Source organism: Apaloderma vittatum, unplaced genomic scaffold (genome assembly GCF_000703405.1).
Source record: "Apaloderma vittatum isolate BGI_N311 unplaced genomic scaffold, ASM70340v1 scaffold6485, whole genome shotgun sequence".
Taxonomy (NCBI): Eukaryota; Metazoa; Chordata; class Aves; order Trogoniformes; family Trogonidae; genus Apaloderma; species Apaloderma vittatum.
The window spans coordinates 14406-23095 of NW_009716406.1; the positions used below are offsets into that span (position 1 = coordinate 14406).

The 8690-nt window shown below is 44.3% G+C and overlaps 1 non-coding gene across 1 annotated transcript; it reads left to right on the plus strand.

Annotated features, from left to right (window-relative positions):
* The first annotated feature begins 4615 nt into the window (after window positions 1–4615).
* TRNAV-GAC lies at window positions 4616–4699 on the plus strand. Its single transcript is given in 2 exon segments — window positions 4616–4653; window positions 4664–4699. It is a non-coding gene; the product is annotated as a tRNA-Val (tRNA).
* The last annotated feature ends 3991 nt before the right edge of the window (window positions 4700–8690 follow it).

An 8690-nucleotide genomic window follows, 5' to 3' on the forward strand; every position in this document is an offset into this window, starting at 1 on the left:
GCTGGACTTGATGATCTCAGAGGTCTTTTCCAGCCTCAACGATTCTGTGATTCTGTGATTTAGGAAGCCTACAGCAACCAGAGATGGGAACCACCACATGGTAACTACTACATGGTAAGAAAGAGGCCATAACTTCATTAAGGCATTAAAAAAATCAGTATATTTGAAAAAAGAAAAAAAATGTTTCTACTTGGCATTTTGAAATGTTTCAAGTTTTCCTTCCTAAATGCATTTGTTTCAAAAAAAAATAAAATTCAGCATTTAATTTTTAAAGAGGGATTTAAATGGTTTCAGAGCATGCAGCTGAAGCAAAATTAATCAAACTAAACGTGTAGGGTGTTCTATTTATTTTGCTGAATAATCTTCCTCTTAGTGTGATCAGAAAGAAATTAAGAAACATTTTTTAGTTTAACAACCAAAAGTGAAAAAAATCAATTATTCAGAGTTCTAGTTCTGAGCTCTTCTGGAAAATCTACCTTTTTTTATATGCTTGAGATCATATAAAGATATTAAAAAATACGGCTATGTGCAGCAAATCAAAGGGACCATCAAAATATTCAATGGAAAATAAAGGCTTTAAAACAAATCTCCATAAAAATCAGTGAAAACATTTGACAATTATTTATATTTCCAATAAAACAGGTGATTTTTCAATTAAAATGAAGATAAAATCTTTCTCGAAAGTAATGAAAATGCAAATACTCAGTACTAGATAAATTAGGCTGGGAAACCACATATATACAGAAAATAGGTCACGTTGCACTGAGTGAAAGAGGGAGGGAAAAGCAGAAAATTAAAGGCAAAAGGCAAATTGAACTCAAGTTCTTATTTCTCAGCAGTGTCCTTTTAAAAGACCTACCCTGTAAGTATTCTCTCCAAACACAGAATCAACAAGGAAAAGGGCACCGGGATCTGACCTCCCTTAAATAACACATTTATAGTTTTTTCCTTTGGAAGGAAAAACATTTTGTAAGAGGAAAGACAAATAATCCCAACCAGATTAATAAATTTGTTAACAGAGAGAGCTGAAAAAGGAAGTACCACAGATCAGGACAGACCTTCTGTTTTACTTTTTGCACCTTTCCTTTTTTTTAAAAAAAAAAATAAAAGCATAAAATAATATTTGGAATACCACAAGGTGTAAGGGAAAACAGAGTTTACCCTGATCTGCCAGGAGGAGCTCAGCCCCACTGGGCAGTTGAAGAAGAAGGGATATGGTGGGGAGAAAAACACACTCTCCTCCTTTCCTTCTTGTTTTCACTCCCGGCTCTGAGGTGATCAGTTTATTTAATTACCAAGTGGTGTCTCCCAGGACTCCAAGGCTGCTCCTGCCCTCGGTTATCCCACGGAAGAGTTTCAACCACATTTCCATGGGGTTGAAGCCTTGGTGTGCTGGTTCAAGTCCCAGGTTTCTAGCAGGGATGGGACCAAGTTCAAGTCTATCATCACGTTTTCACGTAGCCTGGGCTGGAGGAGCAAAAATATCAGGGAGGTAAAAGTACAGCTCAGAAATGGGCATCACTGCCAGAGGTTTTGGATATCCCTAAAGAAGCAGGGATCAGTCCTTGGGGTAGCACCCACCAGAGTCACCAGCCACATGCGGTTTCTCCATGCAAACAAGGCTCATTACTGCTCTGTACCCAGGCAAGATCAACCCAGCAACAGCGAGAATGAGGCAATAGTCAAGACTTGCCTTGAGAGTGTATAATGTTAAAAATTCCTGCTATGCATGAGGAGCTGAACTGTCCTTCAGCAGCAGACTCACTCTCACAGAGGACTTTTGCCCCCCGGTTAAAGTCCACCTCACAATATGCCAGGAGCAAAAAAATTAAAGAAATAAATAATCAAACCCTCCAAGTTCAAGCAAAAAGATTCAGCCTCTAACATGGAACAAGTTGTTCTTCCCGAGCAAGACACAAAATGCGAAGGGACAAAGTTACACCCTGGCCACAGAAGAGATGAACTTGCCCTAAGCTGGAGCCTGGGTCACTTTTACATCCCCTTTTCCCCAATCTTCTTGTTTGTTGCACACCCTTGCTAATGACATGCTTTAAAAACAACAAAGAAAGCCCCAAACTACCAAAACGCAGAAATGAATTCTTGCTAAAATTCTTTTCATGATTGCTGTGTAAATAACAATCCAGTAAAACGAGTGATAGAAATCTCCTTTAATGACTCCTGGATTTCTGCCCTTGCCTTTCAGACCTCCGCATCAGTAGTGTACTGTTTCGTCTTCTACCCATCAATTGATACTTAAATAATGCATAAAACTGTCTTATTAAATGCATGTTGAATATTTATTTGGAAGCTCATCACAAGTTGAAAGATAACCTTCATTTCCAATTCCCTTTGGGATAATCAGCTAATTGGGTATCAGCAGAAGCTCAGCCTCTTCAGTCTGCTGCTAGGCAGCCTCAGAGCCCCTTCGAACAACGCCTTCAACCCACTCCGAGAGGCTCAGGCCCTCGGGTTGCTTTGTCCAACTCGAGCTAATCCACAAGCTGGCCATCAAAAGAAAGATGACAAAAGCAGTCACAGTCACCCACTTCTTCTGCAGCCTCATTTGTGCTTTTGGGTAAGGGTTGGACACGGACAGGGAAGAGCCACCCTCTTCCCTGGGGTAACTGCTTCAACTACGTCCCAGAGGCTGCGGCTTTTGCATGAACTCAAGAGCTACGTGGGACCTCCCGAGAGCAGTGCAGCAAGATCTCAGGCTTGCTCGTTCCTAACACACTTTGCATTAAAGCATCCTGCGATAAATTCAGTCTTTCCAATCAGGGTGTGTGATACAGCCCGGATCGCATCTGACTCCGACTGACACTCATTGTTTCCTTTTCATTACAATTAGGTAGCTATTAATGAAGTCAGTCAAGCAATCCTGCCACAAAGGCAGAAACCAACTCTTAATTTCTGTTGAAGCATCCTCTTTTGGGAGCACACCAGCTCAGTTTCAGAGGGCTGCTCCACACCCTCGGCACGTAACAGCTCAATGTTGGAAGGCTGTTGGTAAATTGCTGTTTATTCTGTGCTGCTCTTTTCTTTGTAAAGAAACATGACTGCACCAATGAATTAGGGAGAGGGAGGTATATCAACCTGGTAAAAAAAATACAAAGGACTGGTTGAATCAGGGGCCGGCCCCGATAGAGCTCGTTTCAGAGAGCATCCCATCAGAAGCCCGCTGCCGGCACAGGAGCCACCCAACCCTTTCGCAGATGGGCCGTTGCCAGCGTCTGACATGTTCTGCAGTAGGAGACCTGACAAATGAGCCCACGGAAGAAATTTACCCGTGCCTGGAGCTCGGCGGGTCTTTGGCAGCTGCTGCAAATAGCTGCACGGGGAGCCAACAGAAGCGCTTGTGTGTAATGCTGTCTTCTAGACTTGTCAAATTCACTTTAAGAGGAAATTCAGTCAAACAAGGCTTGTACGGCCAACGCCTGCTAATTTTCATACACTTGATTATTGCAAGCTAATGTCGCTTCCCTCCTTCTTCTCCCGTCACTGCTCACATGGAGGAAAGCTGCCCCAGCTCATGACAAGGTGTCCCGCGGGACACGGGAATTGGGCTGCTCAGCGTGAACCTTTGCGCTCGGGAAACATTTTCAATCACGTCCCTTTTCTCCCCAAACACCTGCACTGGTTTCAGCTGGATACTTCTCACCTGGGATCAGTAAGGAAATGCAAAAAGAGATCCTGAACATCCTAACAAATGCAGTCTCAAATCTTCACCAGCTAGGGGTTTCCACCTGTACAGAAAGCAATAGCGCGTGTGAAAATCCCAGCGTGCCTTCCCCAGACTTACCAAGCGGCAAAGCACAGCATGGAATTTTTTGAGAATCGGAAGGAAAGCGACAAAGCGGTTTGCAATTTAAAACTATTTGACAGCCAGGTCCTGTAAGAAAGACCTAACCTGTGGCATTTTTGTCCAAATTAAATCTAATAACGGCAAATGAGAGGCTTTAAGCGCTTCTGGGAACGAGACCCAAGAGGCACGCAGAGAGCAGCCACCTGCCCCAAAATCAAACCTTGTGGCACAATGCGGGGAGGAGAAAAACCAACATACAGGGTAACAGGGCACAGAGAGCCTGAAAGAAGAAAAGGAGACATGAAACAGAAAGACAGGCACTTTCAGGGCTAATATCTGCTTGCTCCTAGTACCTTAGGAGGTGAGGAACAGCACGGGGCTCTGGTTTCTGCCTGCAGAGAGCTGGGGCGCGTGCCTTCACCTGGTGGCATCTGTGTTCAGGCAGAAGGGTCTGGCCCTGGGGAATGAGAAAGGATCCTCTCAGCCCTCCTCAGGTGACTCTTACCCCACTCTCCACATTTCATTTCACAGCAGGATTCCCCCACCCCAAATTAAAAAGCTGTTTTAATTCTGCCAGTCCACGTGGCAGAGACGGCGCCGCCAAAGGAGGAGGCGAAGGGTCCTCGTGTGTCCCAAACCAGGGCGGTTTGCGTAAAGGGAGAGGAGCTGCCTCTGCTCTGTCCTCCTCCTAGCGCAGGGATGTGGGCATCCAGCGAGATGGAGAAGCCACGTCACTGAGCCAAAGGCTCCTTCTTGCCTCTCTGCATGAAGGAATATTTGCACAATCAAGCATCTATATATTAACATCTGAGGGGGCCGGTTAGCTCAGTGGTTTGAGCGCGGTGCTGACAACAAGGACCAACACCGAGGTCGTGGGTTCGATTCCCACTCGGTCCCCATGTGTTGCCTGGTCTAGTCGAGAGGTGGCGTCCCTGCCCAAAACAGGGAGGTTGGACTAGATGATCTCTAAGGTCCCTTCCAGCCTAGGCCAGTCTAGGATTCTATGATATGATTCTATGATCTGATGCATGTGGGCGACAGAATAACTCAGGTTTTATTGAAAAGGGCGACACTACATCTGGCCGACTCGCATGAAAAAGCAATGAAGAAATGCAAACACCTCTGAGGCGCATCTGATACCTGAGTCACGCTCCTCCGTCACGTTCATCAGCTCTCTCTGTCACAGCAAAGCACAGGCTCTCTGGGCTCGTTGGGGCCCGGCCTGGAAACACTGCACACAGAGAAGTCCTTCGCTTCCAGATGTTTTTCATTTTCTGTATATTTGGGGAAAACAAAATGGCTCTTTAATACTGAGAATAGTTAGTGCAATTGGATTTGGAGCGGGGGACTAGCCAAACTGAAACGTGTTGGTGAATCTTTTGCCGGCGTTTTACACATGCAGAGGGAGAACAAAAAAATGTGGCAGCAGTTATTTTGTGGGATGTTTAGTTCTTCCAAGTAATTTTGCATGAAACTGGTTTTAGTATTCTTTGCCCCTCTTGTTTTCCGTTTTGTTTTTTTTCCAGCCTTCCTCATCTTCTCTTCCTTCTTGGGAAAAGGAGGGAAAATGAGAAATGAAAAACTCACCCTTCCCCATACTTTTAACTTTTTTCAAACTGCTCCGTCAATCCATAATCAATCTTTTCTCCAGGCAGGCCCCCGGTAGCCTTTGACATGTTTTTAAAACTCGATGCCTAGACTGAAGTTCCTAATTCCACACTTCTAGCACCAAAAGCATGAGCTGGTTTTAAATAATGCTGAGCATGCAGCAACTCCCAATAAATTTCACCTCCCTATAAAAAATCCTGTTGTTGGGATCCATTTTCATCCTTTCCTTTGCAGGTTGCCCTCATGACTTCCTACCCTTGGGTCACAAAAAGGCTGCTAGTGCCATCTTCCATCTGCCAAGCGTAGCAATATAAACTCAAAGTAACTCCACCAAACTTCACAGGCTTAATGTAGATACTCTGGATTTGCGTTGCTGCAAATGAGATCAGAATTTGTCCCAGCCACAGGAGCGAGGAAGAGGTCAAATGCTTTATATATATTACCTCCTCTTCGACATGCTAACGATGTGCAATTTTCAAAAGCTTTTCCTTAGACACCACAGTTCCAGGAACGGCCCTAAATGCACTAAAAGGATCCACTGGTGCATGCGTACGACCAGTGAAGCTACCAGCCTGATAGTGGAAAATCCTTTTTTTTGTGAGCTGAGAGGGGGAAAGATTCAGCAATATCCAAAAGAAAACGACAAGTCCTTGCTTGCAGATGCCACAGTCACAGAATGATTTGGGTTGGAAGGGTTCTTTAAAGGTCCAACACCTTCAACTAGATCAGGTTGCTCAGAGCCTCATCCAACCTGACCTGGAATGTTTCCAGGATGGGGTATCTGCCACCTCTTTGAGCCATCCCATTCAATGACTACTATAACGCCTTTCTCTGCTCCCAAGAAAACCAGTGCCGGACACTTCAGCCACGTTTGCCATCACCTGGGTTGGAAAAGACCTTTACAGTCACTGAGTCCAACAATTAACCCCAGCCCACCGCTAAACCATGTCACCAAGCACCACACCTCCACGGCTTTTAAATACCTCCAGGGACGGTGACTCCACCACTTCCACGAGCTCCTTCCTCCACCAGCCAAGAACTCGAGCATGGCAAGGGATCTGCGATGGCACACGGGTGGGACACGCTCCCCTCCCCGAGGCACTGCAATGCAGCCCGGAGTCACAACTGCTGCTCTGGCTCCTGCTTTGCTTAAAGAGGACGAATATCTGGCCCCATTTTTGGTTCAGCTATGTCCTGCCATCTGTTCATGGTTTTCCTGAGGTTACCTGTGCAGCTCGAGCATTTGAACGTGGGCTGCAGCACATGTGGTTTTTAAGCTGTTAATTAGAACCATTTAGTGCGTCAAACCCGTGATTAATGCACAGAGTTTCAGCTGAAACAAACCAGAGTCCCAGAGATCCGCTCTCCTTCCCTGATGCAAGACTTTGGAGGAGAAAGAGTTGGGTTTTTTTTTAAGCAAAACGAGGTCAGAGGCTTGGCCAGTGTAAAGCAGCCTATTTCTATTGGAGGCAATGAAGGCGATTTGCTCCATCTTAAAATCTGCCCTGAAAACTGTAGACCACATTAAAAATAATATGAAAAATGTCACAACTCTGCTTTGCTTTCCTATTAACAAACATAGCTGCAAGGCATGATTAAGGCTGCCCATCATTGTAATTTTAATTATGAAGTATCATTTGTAATACCATTTTAAATTTACCTCTCAGTAACCCACTGAAGAAAATCTGATTTCAGTTCACTTCATTATTATGTTTTTTACTGTCAGAATAACACAGAACTGCTTTGTTTTGACCAGTAGAACAGACTCAGTTTTCAAGGGGCAAAAAAGATTGTAATGACTGGGGAAAAAAAAAGAAAGGGAGCAAGAAACAATTGGAATTCATCAGGTCCTATATTAGTCTTATGGTTTGCTTTTTTCAAAAAATCACAGACTATTTAGCAGCTGAAAGCTGCCTCTCACCTCTGCTATTTTCGAAATTCCAGGACTTCCCAAAATTATAGAATTGTAAAGGTTGGAAAGGACCTTTAAGATCAAAATGTGCGAGAAGTTTCTCCAGGTCAATTTTGGGACAGCTTTGCTTTAGCAGCGAATCGCAGAGCTCCAGATCTCAGAGGTCCAAACCAAGTATGTTTTGAATTTTGCCATATATCTGGCTTATTACATTCCTGATAAAGAGTCCTGAGATATCACTGTCAGTGAACTATGGAGTGTTTCTCAGGAGCAGCATAAACATCCGATAGCACATCCTTTACTCAGGCTATTCACGTCTGACCATTGAACGCTTGACAATATTCTGATAAGGTATCTGAAAAAAATAGTGGGTGACCATGAAATGAAAGGCAATCATATCTACATTTACACAAGGCAGTAAGCTAAATTCTAGACTATTCTAACCATAAATTTTCTTAATAATGTTTAAAACTTGTTTTTTTGATGTAATTGCCTACGAATATTTGCAATACACTATCAAGTTGTAAAGCTGTTGAATGCTTCTCAGCCTTGCTTGTTTGCACAACTTTGCCAAACTTTAATGATTTGAGATGAGATTTTACAGGTGAACAATTTGCCTCCAGCAATATTTTCTCTTTAATTTATAGCTAAAATGACCTGCCCCTTGCTGGGATGAGGATAGAAGCAAGAATAACTCACTTCAGCTAAGTTAAACAGTTCAAGCAATTTTTTCCTTTGAAAACTCCTCAGTGCCTCTCCCACTTTGGAGCAGGCATTTTATAGGGCATGTCCCTATGGTCATCCTTGAGAAAACATGGGCAATTTATAAGCTTTTGTAAAGTCAGAGTTTGCACAAGCTCAGAAGAACCCATGCAGGGCACATGAGCGGAGTTGGCCTTTCCCACCTCCAGTGACCACTGCAGACCAGGACAGGTCGGGAGGAGCATGGACGGGGTCTACTGTTATGAATCTTTCCTTCTTAACTCACTGTCCCCTCAGCAGAGCTTTAAAAACCATTAAAGAGCTTTTACGAATAGGTTGTACTCCAAACAACACCAAGATGGTGTAAGAGCCAAGTCAACACTTCACCGTTTGGATACGTGGAGGAAAAGTGCTTAGTCCTTACGAAGTGTGGTCTGGATGACCGAGTAGTGAGGTGGGTCGGGAACTGGTTGAAGGGAAGAAGCCAGAGAGTTGTGGTCACTGGGGCAGAGTCTGGCTGGAGGCCTGTGTCTAGTGGGGTCCCTCAGGGCTCAGTGCTGGGGCCAGAGCTGTTCAATATATTCATCAATGACCTAGACAAGGGATTAGCCAGCACTGTCAGCAAATTTGCTGACGACACAAAAAACTGGGAGGAGCGGCTGACAC